Genomic DNA, 21,544 nt, shown 5'->3' with positions numbered 1-21,544 from the left:
ACATTGGGGAACTGAATGTAAGCATCTAGACATTAGAGTAAGTGCAGGAAAAAGAGAAAATCCTTTAAAATATAACATAAACCTTGAAAATTAGTGTTTTAACAGATCCATTGAAAATGTTAATGTGGGAAAATGTCAAGGCAATTGTACAATAATTTGGCATATGGATGAAGAAATATATGAGCAGCATAAAGTGTTTGAGCACAATGGAACAATATTTGCGGCAGCCACAATAAAGGGAAAGTTTACTTTAATAGAAGCCCCAAACTATACGTTTAAATCTGATGAAGAATGCTTTTCACTTTTTAACAACCAAATTTTGGCTCCTCCTCTACTAGAATTATATGAGGAACAAACAGCAGCCATAACAGATTATTAGTGAATCCGTGGAGGAAGAAAGGGCCACATTGCCAAAAAATTGGAAAGGAGTATGTACCATAGTAAGACTAGTGCATGAAACAGCGATGTTAACATGGAACCCAAATGAAGTTGAAATCCCAAATGAGTCTAGAGAAACTGTATAGAAAAAATATAGAGTAAAAAGAGCTTATCAGCCTGACCCTAATGTATACTTAGATGCAATTGGTCAATCAAGAGGAATACCACAGGAATTTAAAGCTAGAAATGAATTAAAATCAGGCTTTGAGTCTATATTTGTATGGATAACACCCAACAAGAATGCAGAATGGATTAATTACATTTATTACAATCAGCAAAGATTACACTGATGAAGCATTAAAAGCCTTAGGTAACCAGTTATCTGCTACAAGCAAAATGACATGGCAAAATAGACAGGCACTAAATTGGCTATTGGCAGAAAAAGGAGGTGTCTATGTAATGCTTGGAGCTGACTGTTGTACTTATATCCAAATAATACAGCTCCTGATGGATCTTTTACTGCAGCAATGAAGAAGTTGAAAAATCTAAGGGAAGAGGTGACTGCGAATGCAGGAAGATATCAGCATTTTGGAAACTGGTTTGACAACCTATTTGGAGCTTGGGGAGAATGGCTTACTAAAGTGGGAACAATAATAGCTGTAGCCATGGCTATTTTTGTGTTGCCGTTTTGTTGTGTTGTGCCTTTTCTCAGATCAATGATAGCCAGTGCTGCAGCCAAACAGATGGTCAATGTATCTGTGAAACCTTCTGGAATTGACATTGGGGCTATTGTTACCCCATAGGTTCTAGATTGGACAAACTGGATGAACTAATGTGAAACTTCTCTGCACACAAAGTGGTAGGGAAGGGGAGCCTTTTATTTATTATTCTTTATTTTCAATTTTCTATTGTTTTTGATAGCAAGGGAGTCAGCATACTCATTGTATTTTCTTTTGTAACAAAATTAGGTAGTACTTTAGATTGGATAGAGTAGGCAGGAAGTTAGAGGGTGTTATGTTTATTATTTTGGCATATGCCCCTTCCTGAAGTTATTATTCTTTTACATTTTTGAATTTTTCTGAAGTAATTTCTCATTTTCTTTTAATCATTCAGTTTATGATGTTTGATGTTTAATCAAGTTAGGTACTCTTTTATTGTTTGAATCATCTCTGAAGGTACTGTTGACCAAGTAAATTACTTTTAAATGAAATATACTATGCACCTAAAAAATTTGAAAAACACTGGAAGTATCATTGGAGGGCCAGAGGATATGACATGAAGAAAGAATCGACAAGCTGTGCTTAGCTGCAAGAGCAAGACTCTTCTGGTGGTTTTAAAACCTGCTGTCTGCTCCAACACCACCAGATAGCAATCCAGGCTACTGGAAAAGTCTGTGAGTTCCTCTGGCACCATGAGACATATCATTATGCTGAATAATCTGCTGATGTTGTTTAATCACTGAAATATGTTAATCTACTGAAATAAGTCTAATTACTGATGTACTCTACATAACGCAAGGCTAAAACTGCATGCACATGCCTTATACAAGTAGTTGATTTGTTTTTGATTGATGTCACCCCCAAGAACGAACTTAATTAGGGAGATGAGATCTTTTACTCCCTCCTAGCTAAATGTGGGGGGAGATGTTTGGTCTTATTTCTCCTCCGGAGTGCAATTCCATAAGAGCAGTCATTGTTAGAGGAATGTGTGACTTACATTGGTCATTTGGTAGGAATGAAGGAGACTGACTTGTGGGGTTGCACTCTGGGAAAGGGCAATAAAGGTGATACAGTAAGAAGTCTCAAAGGGGGGAATTATATAGTATATTTTTTAATATCAAGTATAGAAATAAAGGTACTAATATAAAAATGTCTGGGCATTGTGTAGGCCAGAAACATGTACACGAGACTGTGTGACTATGTGGCTATGCTATGGGAAACACACATATGCTGTTTTAATTTAGGTAACATGTACACTCAGCAATGTTATATTTAGAACAGTACTCTGGGGAGAAAAACACTTCTCAGACACTGGAAGGCACAGCCAATAGTAAAGCTATTTTATTATGTTTATACTGTTACAAACTCTTTACTTAAAATGTATACTCACATAATAAATGAATTAAAAAGTTATTTAAAAAAATAAATAATAATAAAATAAAATAAAGCTAAGTGTTAAGATTCCACCATTAAAAAAAGAAGTCAGATGGTCTATTAAATAATGGTGGCAAACAAAGACAGATGGAGAAATGAGCCCATTGGTTATATAATAGAAAAGGTGTGTTTATTGGCTCAAAAGAGAGAACAGAAATGTATAAAAATGGAAGTCTGGTACTGGATATTCAGATGAACAGCTGACATCTCAGGCTTTGCTGCTTTGCTCAATAAAGCCTAACCCTTGACATCTGTAACCCCTGACTTCGAGAGTTTTCTTGCATAGAGGGAAACAGACTTCAACACTCCATGACATAATCTGGCAACATGTGATATAGTAATATGTGAGATATCAGCTAATAACTGAAACTCACACTGGGGTTAAGTAGAATGTTTATACTCTAATAGGAGCGTGGATACCTGTTGCGACGGGACAGAAGCCAAGTTAGCCGACTGCAGGCGCAGTCACCGGCTCTATCTTAACATTTTCCACACAGATAGGGGATCCCTGAATTTAGTGGTCAGCGAGTCAGTGATTAGAATTATAAAAATAAAGATAAATAAAGAAAAAAATAATGCAATAGATTTAGGGATGGTTGATCATGGGTACATCGAGATCTGTCCTGAAGTAAATTAGGCCCTAATTCGGGCCAGTATCATAAGAGGTTACAGTGCATCCGGAAAGTATTCACAGCGCTTCACTTTTTCAACATTTTGTTATGTTACAGCCTTATTCCAAAATGGATTAAATTCATTATTTTCCTCAAAATTCTACAAACAATACCCTATAATGACAATATGAAAGAAGTTTGTTTGAAATCTTTGCAAATTTATTAAAAATAAAAAACGAAAAAAATCACATGTACAGAAGTATTCACAGCCTTTGCCATGACACTCAAAATTGAGCTCAGGTGCATCCTGTTTCCACTGATCATCCTTGAGATGTTTCTACAACTTGATTGGAGCCCACCTGTGGTAAATTCAGTTTACCACTAATAAGGCTGTAACATAACAAAATGTGGAAAAAGTGAAGCTCTGTGAATACTTTCCGGATGCACTGTATCTGCAAAATCCAATGTGCAGAAGTTAAGCTCTTTTATTTTAATCTTGACTATTATTTGAAAAACAGCTATTGTGACCATTTCCTTTGGGTTGAAATTGTGAACCAGAAATGTCCTCAAACATGAGTAACAATGATACCCCAAGTTGTGAAACAGAAAAGGGCAAACGCTGTAAACAGCTCTTCTCCGATGCTTTGAAAAAGTTCATCAAAAAGATGGTCAGTAAGGGTTTCAATTCTGACTGGAAAATTGAGCAACAAATTGACTGGCTCAAGGTGAAGAAAGAGCCAGAAAAGAACAAGTTCTTAGCAGTGTGTGCATATTCATGGATTAGTAAGATGGGGGGGTCTGCCTTTAACCCCCGACGGGACCATCTTAGAAGTTTTTGATGGTTGTCATGATCTTACGATGATGTGTGATAAAATTACAGAAGAGTCTGGGATAAATGTGGGATATGATCTGAGTCAGGTTAACAAAGGGCAGCTGTGGTTTTTCAAACAATAGAAAATAGTAAAACATATAAAAAAGCAGTCATTGAACCAGCCCCCTCTGCTCCCAAGCTTTCTTATCAGCCTGCTCAAGTAGCAGCTGCACTGAACACCATCCCCCAGCCAAAATAACAAGCTGAGAGTCCCTATGATGAAGTTAGAAGACTGCTGAATGCAGAAATAGGAGAAGCACCTCCGCCTTATGCTGATAAAGTCAAAGAACAACAGACACAATTTTCACCAAAAGGGCCTCAGACAATTAGGAATTTTATGCTATCCGCTATGGAAAAATCCAAAGTTCCCACTAAGGGAACAGTGTCAGCTCTTCCTATCAGAGTAACTGATGATGTCACCAGAGACACAGAAATGGGGGCACAAGGAGATATGGGAGAATGGGTTAGAGTATCTCCATCAGAGAGAAACAATCTGCTGGCAGGCCTTGAGCCCTTGAAATTGTTTAATCCAAACAAAGTAGTGTGGGCAAAAATAGAAGCTCTGGCAAGGCGACAAAAGTTAGGCATATGTGATGTCCAGGTCATTGTAGAGAGGCTTGTGCCCTCGAGTAAATTAAAGTTGGTTCAAGCTGTTGATATTCACCCCAGAGCCACATATAAACTATAAAGGAAGACACACTGTTGGTGCTACAGCAAGAAATTTTCTCTCTATAAGTCTAAAATTTTGATGGGCCTTACCAGGTGTTATTGACAATAAATACTAAGTACAGTGTGGAGACATTGGTCACAGGTGAAACCCATCGAGAAAGGTCACAACCAAACAACTACCATACTTCATAAGTTAGCCTTGAATGTTAAAATGCATTCATGTGTTTGTATTTGGGTGTTTTACTAATCTGATTCTGGAACCAGACTCTTGTCGATATAGATGACTGACCCAGAAGACTTACGGAAGTGGCTAATTCTGCAAGAAGAACTTCGTCGAGAAAGAAGGCTGAAAGTGAGACTGGTCATCCCTCTCTCACTTGTGCTGGTAATCATGGTTGCATTATCATTTCTCATGTGTATTCAAATTTCCCTCTGGATGGGTCAACTTCATGCATTTACAGCGAATTGGGACTGTGAGGTTTTAGATCCATCATGGGTCAGATATCCATGCCTAAATTTACAAGAGGGTTTAAAACTAAATCCAGCACTTTATCAATCTTTCCTAGAGCCTAATGGCAAACAGAAATATTATCATTTGGACGGCAATATTGGCTCGGTCAATCCCCAAATTTTCCAGAGAGTACCCTCATATTACAGAAAGGCCGGTGGGAGACTGATAAGGATTGGATGTGTTGAGAGTAACTTCAGCTCACTTAGCTAGATTCCTCTAACCATGGCTCATGAAAATTACAGTTCCTGTCTTTATCCTGTTGAAAGAACCAACAGATATGTCCTCCATCAAGAGAGAAAAAAATCCCATCAGTGTAACTGAAAGAAGTAGAAGAGAAACTAGTCAAAATAAATGAATCCAACTAATAATAAACCAAATTCTATCTTGTAACTTGAGTATGAAAAGTAAACCTTAAATGTGAAAACTTCACATTCCTGTGTCTGTTGTGTTGTGTTGTATGTTCTGTCCGGTCCAGTTTATGGTATCTAGAGTGTCAATATTATATGTTGACTTGATGTTTATATTACACTATTTATGATAATTTATCTCTTTATTATGGAAATGGCGTTTGGTAAAATTCCAGAAGAATTTTAAACTCTTCAAGTTTTTTATGAGGTTTTAAGATGAAGCTTGAGAAAATTATGCAAGAAAAGCTTCAGTTCAGGTGCAGGGGTTAAGTCAAAAGAAGTGAATTCTAATTTCCAAACATGTATGTATTTTTGTTTAAGATTAAATTGATCCTTACTTTGGAAATTTTGAGGATAAAATTTAGTATAATCTTAAATCAAACCCTGCAAAGTCTTGAGATCTAAATAAAAGAAACAATGCTTAATTGTTTAGAGAATTTTGTTTTTGTTTTTCCTATGTGTTAAAGTATAACTTAAATGTATTATTGTGAGATTCCTAAATGAAAATTAACAACTGTAATAAGATTAGAAACAGCGTGAGAGAGTGGAATGTCCCCCTCTGAATTTCTCCCCCGCCCTACTATCTCTCTCACTCTCAGTCTAAGTTTGATAAGCATCAGCTTGAAACACAAGAGCTGTGAAGGTCAAGAAAATTTGAAGTGGGCTAAAGGCACATCTCTAAATTGTTTTATTTTTTTTTATATTATTATTATTATTTTTTTATATGGAAAATGATGTGACTTGACAATAATGTTAGACACAGTGATGTAATGAAAAGGTTCAAACAGCTTCCCTCATCATGATTAAAGATTTTATATATTCAGAGGGTAATTTGAAGTTGTGTTTACACTATAGACAAGAGATTTAGTTGAATGTTCACCTGTGTCACGTTTATGTGTTTTGTTCTTGTTTTCATGTCTTTTTTTAAGTGTAGTTCCTGTTTAGGTCATGTGGTTCCATGTCATGTTATTTCCTGTTTCCCTTCCATGTCATGTGATTCCCTGTTTCCATGTCAAGTCATGTGATCATCCTGTTTCCCTCCATATTCATGTGTCTTGTTTTCATTGGTTTATTGTCTTAACTCGTTATCAGTTCTAGTTTGTCATTGGTTTAAGTTTATTAGTCTTGTTATCCTGTTTATAGTTCTGTCTGTTCATTGGTTGTCTTGTTACTGTTGTGGCTTCTGCCACCTTTGTGAAACATCACTCTTGAAGTCTTGGGGTTTTGATGCCAGAAGATAGACTTTATTATCAGAGATAGCAAAGCCAAGTTGCTCCCAGCACAACTGACTTTCTGTATTCAAACAGGCCTATATACACATATTCACCTAGGGCGTGACCAATACACCCCATACATTTTGTTCTGTGTCTTCAGTCTGTTTAGAGAACATTAAACTATGAGAGAGGACCCTCTCCATCTGGAACCTCTTTACGGGGCCTTATCCTATATTTTCTCTAGTGTCAAAACATGAGACTCAAGTTTACCATATATGAGTACCATATGTGATCACACATTCCATTTTCAGGGGCCTCCTTCCCACAGGCCTCTACATACACACAGTAAAATCCATCTTGACCATCAGAAAGAATAAAATGGCTATATCTACATTGATTATGCTTGATGAATTTATATTTAACTTGATAAAAATATTCCACATTACCCATGCCCATGTATTTATACCCTCATGTTTGCCATGGTCCTTTGTCAGGTATTGTGTTTGTGTTGGTGGGCTTAGGTCAAGTCCATGCTCATGTTTTGATTAGTGTCAAGTTTGTTTGGTTTCATGTTTCTGGATTTACCACGTATATAAGGAATAAACTGCACTTGGGGTGGCTAATGAGCCAGCGTCCCATGTCATGGCCACTGAGTCAGCGTCCGACGTCATGGTCGACGAGCCAGGGTCCCACGTATGTTTGTTTGTGTTGGCGTGCTAAGGTAAAAGTCCATGCTCATGTTTGTGTTTAGTGTCAAGTTTGTTTGGTTTCATGTTTCAGGATTTACCATGTATATAAGGAATAAACTGCACTTGGGTTCTTACTCTTCATCGTCTGTTCCTGCCTGTCATTGCTTGCCAGCCTACGTTACACTAAATTGGAAAGTAGCACTGAATGTTAACCAAAACTGAAAACAAACAGGGCACAGGTTCAATACATCAAAGCTTTCATGAATCAACTAAAAAGTACTGATGTTTTTGAAGGATATGAACTCAGTATGACTTAGATCTAATGGTAGTCCCTTCTTGTCTGACAAAGACAACCATCTGCAATAGCATAAACTTGGATGTTTGCTTTTACATTAAGAGCCATATTCACGGATGTTACAGATTCAGTAGAAAAATTTGTGGAAGAGGCATGGGAAGAATTCGTAGAAGCATCTGAACTAATATTTATTGGATTAGGGAAGCATATACTCTATGCAGCTGGGGGAGGCTTAGGATTAGTGTTGCTGTGTTTTAGTGTATGGATGATTATCCGCTGTGGTTTCTCCTATCTTTGTAAGTCTGCTTGCAGAATGGTGAACCCAACGGAAGAAGAGAAGCGACTTCTGAAACTGACCATGAGCCTGAAGTCGCAACTGAACAAAGACAACATCGACGCCCTGTTGTGAGTGGCAGGTGGAAGAACCTTTACCATGGGGAAGGGAATTTATAGTTTCTGTCATGTCCATGGAGAGGGGACGAGGCAAATGTGACCCATCAGGGGAGCATGCGTCACCATTCTCACCTTCCGTAGTGAACTCACTAGACCAGACGTGGGGTATTTGGCCCCACATTGGTCTAAAACTGGGGAGTGAAGGGGTGGACGCCTGGATCACCACCTCCGCTCTTCAGTATATATATCTATATATCTCCTTTGAGTAAATTAAATTTAAACTGATCAGCATTTAACCTAATGTGATTAAATGAATTATTTTAGTGGAACTAATCAGTATTTTTATCACATATCCTTTTGAGCTAATGATTTATTATTCTAAGTATCTTAATTTGTTCTTTGTGGTGTCATGCTCGTACAAGCAGTTTGAGACCATTCCATATCTGTTTTCATGCTTTAGGAGACAGTTTGTCTCCTGACTAAGTGGCCTAGGTCACAGTTGTAACGGTAACTGCACGTTACACTGAATGATGCTCTCGTCCACCAGTGAGCGTACGTCAGGCAATATATTGTAACCATATAAAAACAGCAGTTAACACTACAAAGCGGTATCAGTAAGAACCCTGGTTAACCACTGAGTTCCTGATTAAAAACACTTCAATACCACTGGTAAAGTGAAAAATCCCTGGATAACAAATGGGTCCTCTAGCGCTTGATCCACGTGGTCCAACACTTCAGTCGGGTGTCTGAATCCAATAAATATCAATGTGTAATTCCGATGTGTAAATCTGATGATTAAATACGATGTATTTCCCGAGACACAGCTATAGCGGGGAGCAATTTGCTAGTCCAAGAGCTGTGCATGCTCGAGCGAGATCTCTTCAGCGAGAATGACAAAGAGACCAACCATGACATGGATGGAAAGGGATATAGCTTCCTACATGTCCTCGGCCGAGTCACATGTGACAATATCATGATGTGCGAGCGCACGACTCAAGTATGCAAAACAAACACATTTCCTGAAATTACATTTTTCATGTGACCAGACCACCAACTGCATATTTAAAGCTACACTATGTAAGATTTTTTTGTTAGAAATGAACAAAATTTCATTAATGATCAAGTACACCAACAATCCGTCTTCCAAACCATGTATTTGCCATACTCCGATTCACTACGTTAAGCCTAAAATAATTATTTATATTTTAGAACTGTCTGGACGGATTTGGCGGGAAACTGCATACTTCCGTCAGTCATCCGTGCGTGTTTATGTCATGTCCATAAATAAAGAAAAGAAGGTCCAGAGCTACTACAGCGCACGTGTGTATGGTGATTGGTGTGGTAGTAGTTTAAAGCTGAAAGCCTTTAGCCACAACAAATGAGCAACATTAACCTTGGATCATTCCAAAAGGCAACCCTCTGGGGAATCACCCGTGAACCGAGAAGAGTCTGCAAGCTAAAAGGAAAAGTGAAAAATCACATAATAAAAAAGCACAAATCAACATTGGCTTTTTCAGAGGTGGTGACAACTCCGAGATCTGAAAGGATTTAAAACTGACACAGAGATGGCTTTTTCTTGCTCGACACGTAAGATATTTTATTGGACCGATAGTTAGCCAGAAAGCTCTTTTCGTGTGGTAGTTTGTTAGATAGTGTTAGCCACTCTAATGGGGCATTTTATTATGAATTGTACTACTGCAGTGCTTGATTACATTTTCGAGGAAAAACATGAAAAAAAAAAAACCTTTATGCTGGTAACAATGCCAATCTCTAAACCAGTTACTACCTTAGTCTATTTGCCTGCTAGCTAAGTTATAATAGTTTTCACTGTTTGACTTTATCTGATGTGACTAGCAATTGTTATGTCTTATGTTATCATTACCTAACTTTTGTAACATTATATATTTGTTTTCAATAAGTCAAAACAACAGAGAAATATATGCTACTTACCTGCAAATAAGAAATTTTTCAGATATCCGTCTTTTCTTTCTTTATGTTATTTATTTATTTTGTTTTTTGAGGGGAGGGGGCAAGTTTTGTTGTTGTTAGTGACATTTGCTCTGATAAGTTGATCATCTGTATCCATGGCTATGCCGGTTCTCAATTTATCAGATTCATCTGCACAGGAGAGCAGAGTAAACTTTGCATTGTACATTGTTATGTACATTGTACATTGCTTTTACTCTGCTCTCCTGTGTGGACGAATCTGATAATATGAGGAGAACCGGTGCATCTCCTCATATTATCAGATTCATCTGTACAGGAGAGCAGAGTAAAAGCCAGACTGACGTATTTACCATAACAATATTCCTCCACAAGTAACTTGCAGTTCTATTCTTAAATCATTAGAGGGCCAAAAGTTACATAGTGTAGCTGTAAGTAATCAGATGCTTTGCAGCCATTTATTTAAATTATAATTTGTTAAAAACTAACATTAATTTCCTGTGAAAAAGGTGAAAAAAGCTGAAACATCCATTACAAATCAAATTGGTTGTTAAAGCACATCAATTATTTTTGATTACACTCAAGGAAATCGACATTTTAATCTCTTACAGTAATTAAACCTTATCTTGGAGGAATAGTGAATTGCCTGACAAGAAAAAAAGGGAAAAAAGTAGACAGTTGACATGCAGAATGCTGTGTTACTACAACAACAGGTCGGCTTTGCATAAAATCATCTGTTACACAAGTAAAATGTTTTTGACAATGAAGTCACTCCAACCCCACCAATGTGAAAGGTAGAATGGTGAGTAAGGCCTGTAAACAGACCTAGTGTCCCTAAAAGTAATAGTTTGTGATAGCAGGGTGATATGTCACTTAGCCTTAGGCTTGCTGATGCACGGCTAAGCAATGCCATTTGTCAAGTCTGACTGCAAGCATCTGGAGGCCATTGGAGACTGGTTGGAACTCTATAAGGGAGGCTGTGGTTGACAAGTGAAGTTATTAACGATATCCATTCTGAGCTCTATGCCTTATTAGTATTGAAGATCTGAGTGTCAAAATTGGGGTTTGCTGAAAAGAAGCCTGGTTGGTACAAATATGCAATGCATTTATGATTGACATTTGCCTCTTGCACAAAGTTGTGAACTCATTTGGATCAAATAAGCTTTGGAAATGTTACAGTACCACAGCCCAAAATTACAGTGACCCTGTGATGCACAACACAATTGCATTACACAAGCAAACACACGTTAAGAGCAAAAGAACATTTACCGAAAATAAACATCTCTGAATATGCTCAATTTTAGTACCATAACTTTAAGAAACACAATATTACAACATGTAATTGTTGCAATACTTTTGAAAAACAGTGTGTATTTAATGTTCCCTTTCATAGTTTTACACTGCATCAGCTCTGACACATTAGGAAAAGGCAAGTGATCACATGGTCTGAAGCCCCTATACAATCACGCCAATTTACAGTATTGGCTGATGGTGCTTAAGCAACACCCACTAAGGAGCTACGTCATAAGGTATAAGCACTCGCTCTTGCTTCAAGTGCACAGATTTGTATCAGCCTGTGTTGTTCTAGCGACTCACGCCAAAGCAAAGATTATATTCTTTCATTTGAGAGGCAACACGTTAGGACATCGTTGGAAATGAATAGTTTCATATACGGATTCCAGCATTGTGATGGACCTAGGATGACGGTGCTTCATCGAGGCTTGCTCAAGGGTTAATGCAGGTTGTCTCCAATTATACATACAGGGGCCATTATATTTAATCAGTCTCTCCCTGTGGCTCACGCTGGGGAATGAGTATTAAGTATCCACAACTCAAGTCTTGCCTCTGCCCCCATGGCCGAGTGCCTTGGGACATGCATATTATATGCAATATACAATATCACATTGTCATAAGCACCACATTTTGTCTCCCTGTAAATATGCAGTGGCAGTTATATTTAACTCCGTCTCCCCCAGTTGCTCAAACTGGGGAATGGACATTAAGTATCAACAACTCAAGTCTTGCCTCTGCCCCCACAACTAAAAGCTGGTTCTTGAACTTGCCTCGAATATGTTGTTCATTTTGGAAATCCGAATCTTAAAGCATAGTCGTTGATCAACCGATCAGCTATGGTTTTAGCAGACTTTGACGTTGTAGAATTTGCTTGCACGAAGTGTGTAATGTGATCAACTATCACTAAACGGCCCCTGATCAGTGATGTTGTACGATCAACATCTTGGTGGCCCATCTCATCATGCCACCCTTTCAACAACTGTTTTGGATCTTTCAGGTAAAACCAGTTGGTTTGGAATGGCTGTTTTTCATTTCAGAATACCATCTTCATCCATATGGAGCTTCTCTCAGCCATGAAGAAGACACCATTTTTTGACACACAGATTGCTTTAATACTTTATTTACATTTTTTTTAAATTGACATTTATGCATTTGGCTGACACTTTTATCCAAAGCAACTTACAGTGCCCTGATTACAGGGACAATCCCCCTGTAGCAACCTGGAGTTAAGTGCCTTGCTCAAGGACACAATGGTGGTGGCTGTGGGGATTGAACCAACAACCTTCCACTTACCAGTTCAGTGCTTTAGTCCACTACATCAATGCTGAGAGGTGAGAGATTTCATTTGGTGGCCATGATGTCTCATGTTGGTTGTAGGGAAATTTAGGTAGTATAAATGTACACGGTGTGGATTAAAGTGTCCACGTACCTTCACCATAATATGTTGGACATTTATGTGTGTTAGTATTTAAATTAACTGTCCGCATGTCTACACCATACTATGTAAGGAATATTATAATGGAATTAGACCACCATTATAAGAAGGATAAATGACAAATAATTAGATTATTTGTCTGAATAAAATCCTCCAAAATTAAAATGTAATACAACGGGCTTGTTGTATCCGCTCACAATTTATATGTAAGGAATTCGCTTTAATAAGGGAATTATGATTAATTCACTTATTGGAGTAATACTATTCTCATGGCTGATTGAAAATAATATTACCAATATGTTTAGATATGGTTCGAGCTTTGGAGCTCAAGCTGTTAAAATTAAGTGACGAGATTATTTATCAAAATATACCACAGTCAAATTATCTTTAAATACAAATAATAATAATAATAATAATAATAATAATAATACTTTATTGCTAATCTAAACACATAAACAAGCATGACAAACAGGTTGGTGAGTAAATTGTAACAGATGTTGAATGAAATGATCTGTACAGAGAAATTGTACTTTATGGAGTCTATAGACAATGCCTTGAGAACCATTCGATACTTCTTTGAGTCTAACTCGATTTGCAATCAGGTAACTCAAATTATATTAAAGAGACCACCAGTACTTTCAGCCAAAGTCTGGAGATGTACTTGTGTGTCGTTGCGTTTCCTTGCATTGCTTTGGATCTTTGGCTGTGTCAGTAGAAAGTTCTGGTTGTTCCATTGATGTTTTGGACCTCTGTTAAGATCGTGGATGTCTGTTGCTTGGATGATGAGGTGGGGCTTTGAAGCGAGGCCTTCCACAAGGGAGACTCGCAACTCCCCATCACATTGGTGAGTCATAGTGCAGAGAAGAGAAGGGCTTCCTCAGAACTCTTCATTCTGAGCCTTTCTGGACTCTACATTGTACGGAACTTGAGGGGCATCGGAGAAGGCTACAAGCCACGAGGGCAAGAGAGGAAGCAGGAGGACAAAGAGAGCTGAAGAGAAAGAGCAAGAAAAGAGGGTTTGTCTAACGTAGGGAGGCTTTATACTGTTAAGGCTGGCCACACCCGAAAGGTGTCCCGAGCCAATCAGAAGCAAACTTTCAGATACCATGTGATCATATGATGTGATAAAATGACTTAAATAAAACAAGGTTAAAGATTACAATTATCAATTTGTCAGTTAGAAAAGTGATTACAGGTCATAACAACATAATTTTCAGAATTATCTAGCAAGACTAGGTATTGTATACATTTTGGAACAAAAAGGAAGATTCAGTGTGTTTTATAGGGTTAACTCGAAGTACTGTAACTTTGTGGGAAATATTCATGGATTAAGATGAGATGTCTTATTATTTGAATTGTGTTGTCCATTGCAAACTTGAGGGTCTCATAAGGGAGTCTGCTTTAACGCTATGACTTGGTAATGAGTTTTTAGCATGTGACACAGGAAATGTCTCATTTTTAAGTGTTCATGTGTTACTAAATGAATGAAACAAAGGGACATCTTTTAGATTTCTGGCATGGGGGTTTCTTTAGAAAAGCAGTCTTTAAGTCATGTGATGACCATTAGCATTCAGGGCATTCCTGATGTACAACCTGGATGCGGAGGAATTTTGGTGTGTCCACAGAAATCTTCTTTGTTCTCAAAATGGTCAACATTAGCCATATGCCGGTTTTAGCTAGACTTCTTGGAGCCAGCAGAGCAGAGTCTTCAATTTATGACGTTGAGGAATTTTAGTGTGACTGCTGGCATCTGAGCATGGAAATGAACAATTCTTCTACCCATAAGATCCTACATATTTTATTTATATTTTATTACAGGCCCAATGTGTGGCTCATCCTTTTGGAACTGTTTAATCTCTGCAGTAGGAAGACGTTCATATTTGTCCCCATCTACTGGACACTGAACAGGTGCTGCCCATGATGAGGTATGTTCCTGTACTTCTAAAGCTTGTGCGTTTGCTGCAATGCAGTCCAATGATAATTTCTCTGTGGATTGCTCCATAATTGTTTCAATGTCTAAAGTCATCCTGGATAAGCTGTCATCATCGATGTTCTCACGGTCAGGGTGGTACTTCATTGAGAAATGGAAGTCAGCTAGATCAGCACCCACCTACATCCAGTTGCATTGAGCTTTGCACTAGATAGGACATATGTTAGGAGGGTTATTATCACTGAATACTGTAAATGTAGGTGCGTAATATAAGTAGTCTCCAAACCTCTCCATCACTGACCACTTAAGGGCAAGAAACTCCAGTTTTCCTGAATGGAGATGGTAATTTTTTTCCGAAGGGGTACGTCAGGATCCATACGCTATTACCCTAAGCTTCCCCTGTTGCTTTTGGTAAAGTATCGCACCCAAATCTTGAGGCATCAGTATTAAGAATAAACAGAAATGAAACATTTGGAAACCAGAGGACAGGTGGTTCAACCAGACAGACTTTTGGCTTGTTTGAAGGTACTCTCTATTCTTCATTCTGCTCTGTATTGGCTTTTGTCCTGCATTTTCTTCTTCTGGGGTACCCTTGAGTAATTTGAATAGTGGTCCAGCAGTTCTGGAGAAATCCTTAATGTACTGCCGGTAGTAACTTTAGAGGCCCATAATAGTTCACAGCTACCCAACAGTAATGGTTATCTTTTCCTTTAAAGCCCTCACAGCAGCCATTTCAGGTGGATCCACTTTTCTACCTTCAGCGGAAATGATTCTTCCAAGAAAACGGACTTCCCGCTTGAACAATTAACACTTGCTTGGATTTGGCTTTATACTATTTTGCCTTAGCCGCTGCAATACCCTCCTAACATGGTGGACATGGTCATCAAAGGAGTTACTGTAGACGAGGGTGTCATCAAGGTACAGCACGGATATCTTGCCTCGCAAAGCTTCCAGGTATTCCTCCATACACCTCTGAAAGACTGCTGGGGCATTCATCAACCCAAATGGAATTTGTATCCATTCATACAGCCCTCACGGAGTGATGAATGCAGTCAATGGCTTACTCTCATTTGCCATGAAACCTTGATGGTATGCTTTACATTGGTCTAATAATGTAAACCATGAGTTTCAGCACAGGTTATCAAGGATATCTTGCACCCGAGAAATTGGCTGTTGGTCAGGATCCATTTTTCTATTTAATTCCTTGTAATATGTACAGAGATATAGACTTCTGTTCTTTTTGCTGACACAGACAACAGGAGACACACCTAGTCTTTCACCTCTCTATAAAGCGGCTTTGGCATGGAGATGTATGAGTGGGCAACAGGAACTATATCTTTTAGTAATATTTTCAGTGTCAGGTTTTCAAACACCCAATGTCATTATCTGACTTGGAGAACGAAGCACATTCCTCTCTTAACATTTGGCGTACTGTTTCCTTTTCAGGCTCGTTCAGTTGATTCAAGTCCACTGGAGGATCCCATACAGCACTGGCAGCTACAACACTGTTAGTCTGGTCATGGTTTACTGTTACTGGTAAGGCATGACTTGACTGATCAAGGGCGGTGACTGAATAAACAGCTTGTTTACCCCATGTGCTGTTCCGATGATGGTTTTACCAGCCAGCATAATGTCATGATCTGTTGGATTCTGTGCATCAATTATAATGTATGGTGGAGCACCTTTCTTCAGATGCACAAGTGTCACCTGAAACTCTAGCCCTTCTGCCCATTGTGGATTGACATCAGGCTCAAACATCAAAGTGGTTTCCTATTTTAGTGGACTTGTCTTTACTCGACACTCAATTTGTACGTAAGTGTGTTTTGGTACCAGTACCGTTTCTTTGGGGGTCCTCACCACATACTCATGTGATTTATCTGCCTTTACAAGGTCTATAAATGCTTGAACATGGTTGGTTTCTAATTTTGGGAAAGCCATCTTAACCATTCTTTTCAGCTGCTCTCTGTAGGTGGGGTCTGCATTTCCACATGTACTCATATTCATGATAAGCTCAATGGCATTATAACCAATGATAGGATGGGAGAGGTGTTTACCTTTTGTCACCAGAATGTGAATAACAGGGTTTCTGTTATCACCGTTTTCTCCTGGCAATCAAAATGTGACTTCTATCCAACCAACATATGGTATGTCTTGTCCATTAGCAGCTACTATGTGAAGTGTGTCAGGTGCATCGATGATTTCAGAAACAGGTCTCAACCTCACATTAGGCAGTGCTTTATTTTTCCACTGCTCGCCAATTATACAAACTTGTGACCCTGTATCCCACAATGCTGTTGTTTTTACTCCATGTATGTAACAGTCAATACGACACTTTTTCCCACTAAAGCAGCTACGCTCAGTGTTTTGTTAACTTTTGTTCTCACATTAACATTTCAAATCTTTTTGTCTGTTCTACTTGCAATTTTTCTTGTGTTCACCCCAGTGACTGGCCTGACATAACTTAGAGCAATAAAGAGCTTTGTTACACGATGTACACACCCCTAGATTACGGCCATCTTCATTCATGCCACAGCACAAGCACTGTTGGTGGGACGCTGACATCTGGCAGGTCACTCCCTGTCCCATGGAAGTAACCCTCTCTCATTTAAAGGAGCACCTCTGGATGAGCTCAGTCTCTTTGCTCTGCAGCCTGCAAGGAAATTTTCGCTACTTCCACACCTGTAAAAAAGCATACAATAATTATCATTGCCACTCTGCTGACAGTTGAAACATCTCCTTAGATGGCTCCTACTTGGGGTAAAGTAAAGTTGTGGGGCATATCCTTGTTGTAACTGTGCTGTTTTGCCTGTCTATCTTGGGCCATAATTGGGCCAGTACCCAGGGTGCAGGTATTATAAACTGATTATCTGAAACATTGTTTTGTAAACCAGACGAGGGCAGACTTTGTTCTGAAACAACTTGAGGTATCTGAATTGACTACCCTTCTGAGAAACTTCAGCACTTAGGTTCTTTAATAATGCCATGTCAAATCATATTTTTGTTTAGCACATCAGGATTACGTTTAGTTTTGTTTTCTTGAAGTGCTTATTTTCCTTTCTTTTCTGCAGGAGGTGAGACTTCCGTGGACTCAGCTAAGTGTACTATCACTGACCAATGTGAGACCACCATTTTCTTTTTACTTTGTCTCTCTACCTCTGTCATGCATACAATTTTCAGTTTCTCTAGCAACAGTTCATTACTTACATCTGTTTGTTGCATGGCTTGAGATCACCCCTTATGTAGTCATTCTGCCGGCCAGTAAGAACAGTGTGCAGGAACATATTCTGTACTAGAACAGGGTTATATTTAAGACTGGACTCAGCTTCCTGAGAAGCAAACAGAATTTTCTGCCTCAAATCTAAAGCACGGATGAGGAAGTTCTGAGGAGTCTCTTTACTGCCTCGAACCTCTGACATTATATCTTGTACAGTTCAATTATGCCCCTCTCCTGACAATGTGAGTGAAGGATTCTTCTCAGTGTGGGCAGTGTTATGTTTTCTTTATCCTCTAAGTAGCTGCGTGGTTGCATGCCAGGTGCAACGGCTTTTATTACTGCAAGGACTATTTAATGTTCAGGGACTTTTTTCTTTATTCCATTTTCAATCTGATGTACTCTAATCTAGAGAAGCTACAGTAAATGTATTTCTTTGTCCTGGTTCTCCAATCTTACTTGATATTTTAAACTATCTTTGCCACAGAAGTGATTGGGTAGGATCTGTTAATGTGACACTGCTCTGGGTTGTGACTTTTTTATTCTCTGTCTGTCCTACATCTTTTGATTTGCTAAAGTGCTTCAATCTGTTTTTGCAATCTTTCCTGCTCTAACATCTGAGCTAGTAGTGGTCTAAAGCACATAACTGGTAAGCAGAAGGTTGCCAGTTCGATCCCCACAGCCACCACCATTGTCTCCTTAAGCAAAGCACTTAACTCCAGGTTGCACCCAGGGGGATTGTCCCTGTAATAAGTGCCTTGTAATTCACTTTGGATAAAAGCGTCTGTCAAATGCATAAATGTAATGTAATGGATTTAACTGATTTTGTCTTTAAGATTAAGAAGGAAAGATATCTGGTCCTCAAGTTCCTGGTCCTCTACCTCAGTGGTTCTCAACTGGTTTTGCTTCGGGACCCAGATTTTGTATTGGAAATCAAGTGGCGACTCACCATAGTAAAAACATAACCTGTTATTAATGTATCCTGGGTCCCATTTCCTTTTAGCTTGCATAGTTTTATTCATGGTTTTCAGGTATAAGGGCATGCATCAAGTGACATTATTTTTGTTGTTGATGTCAACAGCAAAAGTTACAGGAATTTTCCTCCCTTTTAAAAATTCAAGAGCATATTTATTTATATGAGCCCATTATTATCCCATTTCTTTCCTAATTTCAAAAATCATTCAAACAGAACATAGCCTACATATTACACAGGAGGAAATGCTCCTCTTTACCATGGTTAGGTCAATATAGCTAGTCTTAAATAATAGTTATAATAATAATAAATTAAATAATTTATGAAAAAAATACTAGCTGAAACACATTTTAAAACTTTAACCACAACTGCCACTGTGACGTCTAATAGATTCTACCTATAGCTTATTTAATAGGAAACTATAACTTTTTGTCAAAATATAACAGTTACTTTTACTCATGTAAAATCATGAAAAAATGTTGTAAAGGTGATGAGTAATGAAAAAAAAAATAATAATAATAATTAGCGCATACAAGCACAGTGTTGCTCTTTTCCTCCTCAGTGCTGTTTGGCATGTTGGGGCTGCCTACTGTTTGAGAGGTTTGACTTGACTTCCTCCATAATGCTTTAAACTAGAAAAATCCCACTAGAATTGAAATGAGTCTCATCAGTTTTGAGGTCTGTGTGCCACAATATCGAGGGAAGCCTGGACACCAGAGAGCATAGCAGATAATTTGCGCGAGCTGGTTCCATTACACTCACGCGAAAGCTTTAATCGCACTGCAGAAATATCGCAGTGCAGATGAGAAGCCTTTAGCTGAATGCGTGATTATCATTAAATTTGCCTCGGCAGTCCTGAATAAGCTATCACTTCGGCGGCCACCGAAAAATTTTCAATGGGACAACCATGGCATTGTTCTTTCCTACTGTCCACAACCCAGTCCGAATAGACCTGCGACCCACTTTTGGGTCGCAATCCACCAGCTGAGAAACACTGCTCTACCTCATCTCTTTCTAAATGCTTCACAATGTGTGCAATCAGAAATAAACTACTTTTTTCCAGCAAAATTCTCATGTTCAGTACCAACAATGTTTAGAAAGTCACATACTGCAATCAGATAATCACTGCTGAGTGTGTAAAGTGTTCCAACTACTTCAAGCTTTAAGTCCTCTAAAGTGTCCATGCTTGTGGTGAATAGGTGGTCAGAGTTAGTGTGAAGCAGAACGTCTACTTGGTTGGGAAGAACTTGCAGCTCTATGGGTAACTGTGAGAAACCTCAGATCGCTCGCACTCCTGCCTCTCTTGTCGCTGAATTGCTACACACTGCTGGCATCCTGAGTTGGGGTTGCGGAGCTAAATGTAGGGTATGGCACTATGTCTTGAGGAGGACCACAGACCATTTATTCTCGTTGGGGAGAATTCATTTCCCCTGAAGTAAGGGGAAAATAGACATTAGAAAATTATTGAGACGGAAGCACAGTGCTGCTTTTAGTGCGTGGAATTGTATTGATATCCATTAAAACCATTCTCAAATATTTAACATGGACAAACAGGTAAGTACATATAAATGTCAATCTTTTTCGTTAATTCTCTCCATATATTTTGTCACAAAATACAGATTTTTACACTTGAAAATGTTAACACTTGAAAACACTTGTAAATTATATATACTGTATGTTTTGTACAACTTTATAAATTATACATTGTAATTATCCTATGAATTTGAATGTCAACATTAAATAAATCATTACATTTCAACTCTTGTGTCATTACAGTTCCTTTAAACACCTTGTACCTTTAATAAATTCTCTGAGACTTATTCAGTAATAATGGAAATTAAAAAAAGAACACAGCTGCAATTCAGTATAAAACCATTGTAGCTAGCCAGCATGAATGAAGAATTTAACCATAGAATGTAAATATCACATTTAAATTTAATTGTAATACATTTTACATTTGTCACTCTTTTAGTATTACACAAAATATTGACTTGATACCCTTTGCATCTTTTTCAAAATACCACACAACACAATAGAGATGATCAGAGAATTTCACCCACATTTCCCTAGTGTTAACACGAGAACATTTCAAGATCTGGATAGCATGACTAGCAACACTGCTATCTTCTTGTATTTAACTTAATATTTCAACATATAAAAATGGAAACAGTGAGTTTTTCAAACAACATGTAACTCCAAGTGTTAACCACACAAAGTGATTAAGTTATTTCACTTTCCATACCCGAAGAAGGTGGATAAAGACATTAGAAAATGATTGAGACATGAACACAGTGCTGCGTGGAATTTCATGGAATTGTATCGATTTCAATGCACATCACATGTTGCATTAATTGCAACACATAGCACCTTTCTCCCCTACTGGACACTCACGGAATTACACTTGAATTACACAGAATTACATTTGACTGACCTACCCTACGTTCATGGCCGCTTCTCTGTTAGAAAAAAACACAAGCTATCAATCTCTGCCTACCACTCGTAAGCCGGCCCTCCATTGACTAGCTTGGCATGGTTTCTCTCCCCCACTCAATCCCTCTCCAGAAACC

The sequence above is a fragment of the Myxocyprinus asiaticus genome, chromosome 12 (genome assembly GCF_019703515.2).
Source record: "Myxocyprinus asiaticus isolate MX2 ecotype Aquarium Trade chromosome 12, UBuf_Myxa_2, whole genome shotgun sequence".
Classification (NCBI taxonomy): Eukaryota; Metazoa; Chordata; class Actinopteri; order Cypriniformes; family Catostomidae; genus Myxocyprinus; species Myxocyprinus asiaticus.
The sequence above is the reverse complement of the archived record's forward strand: the minus strand, read 5'-3'. Positions refer to the sequence as shown.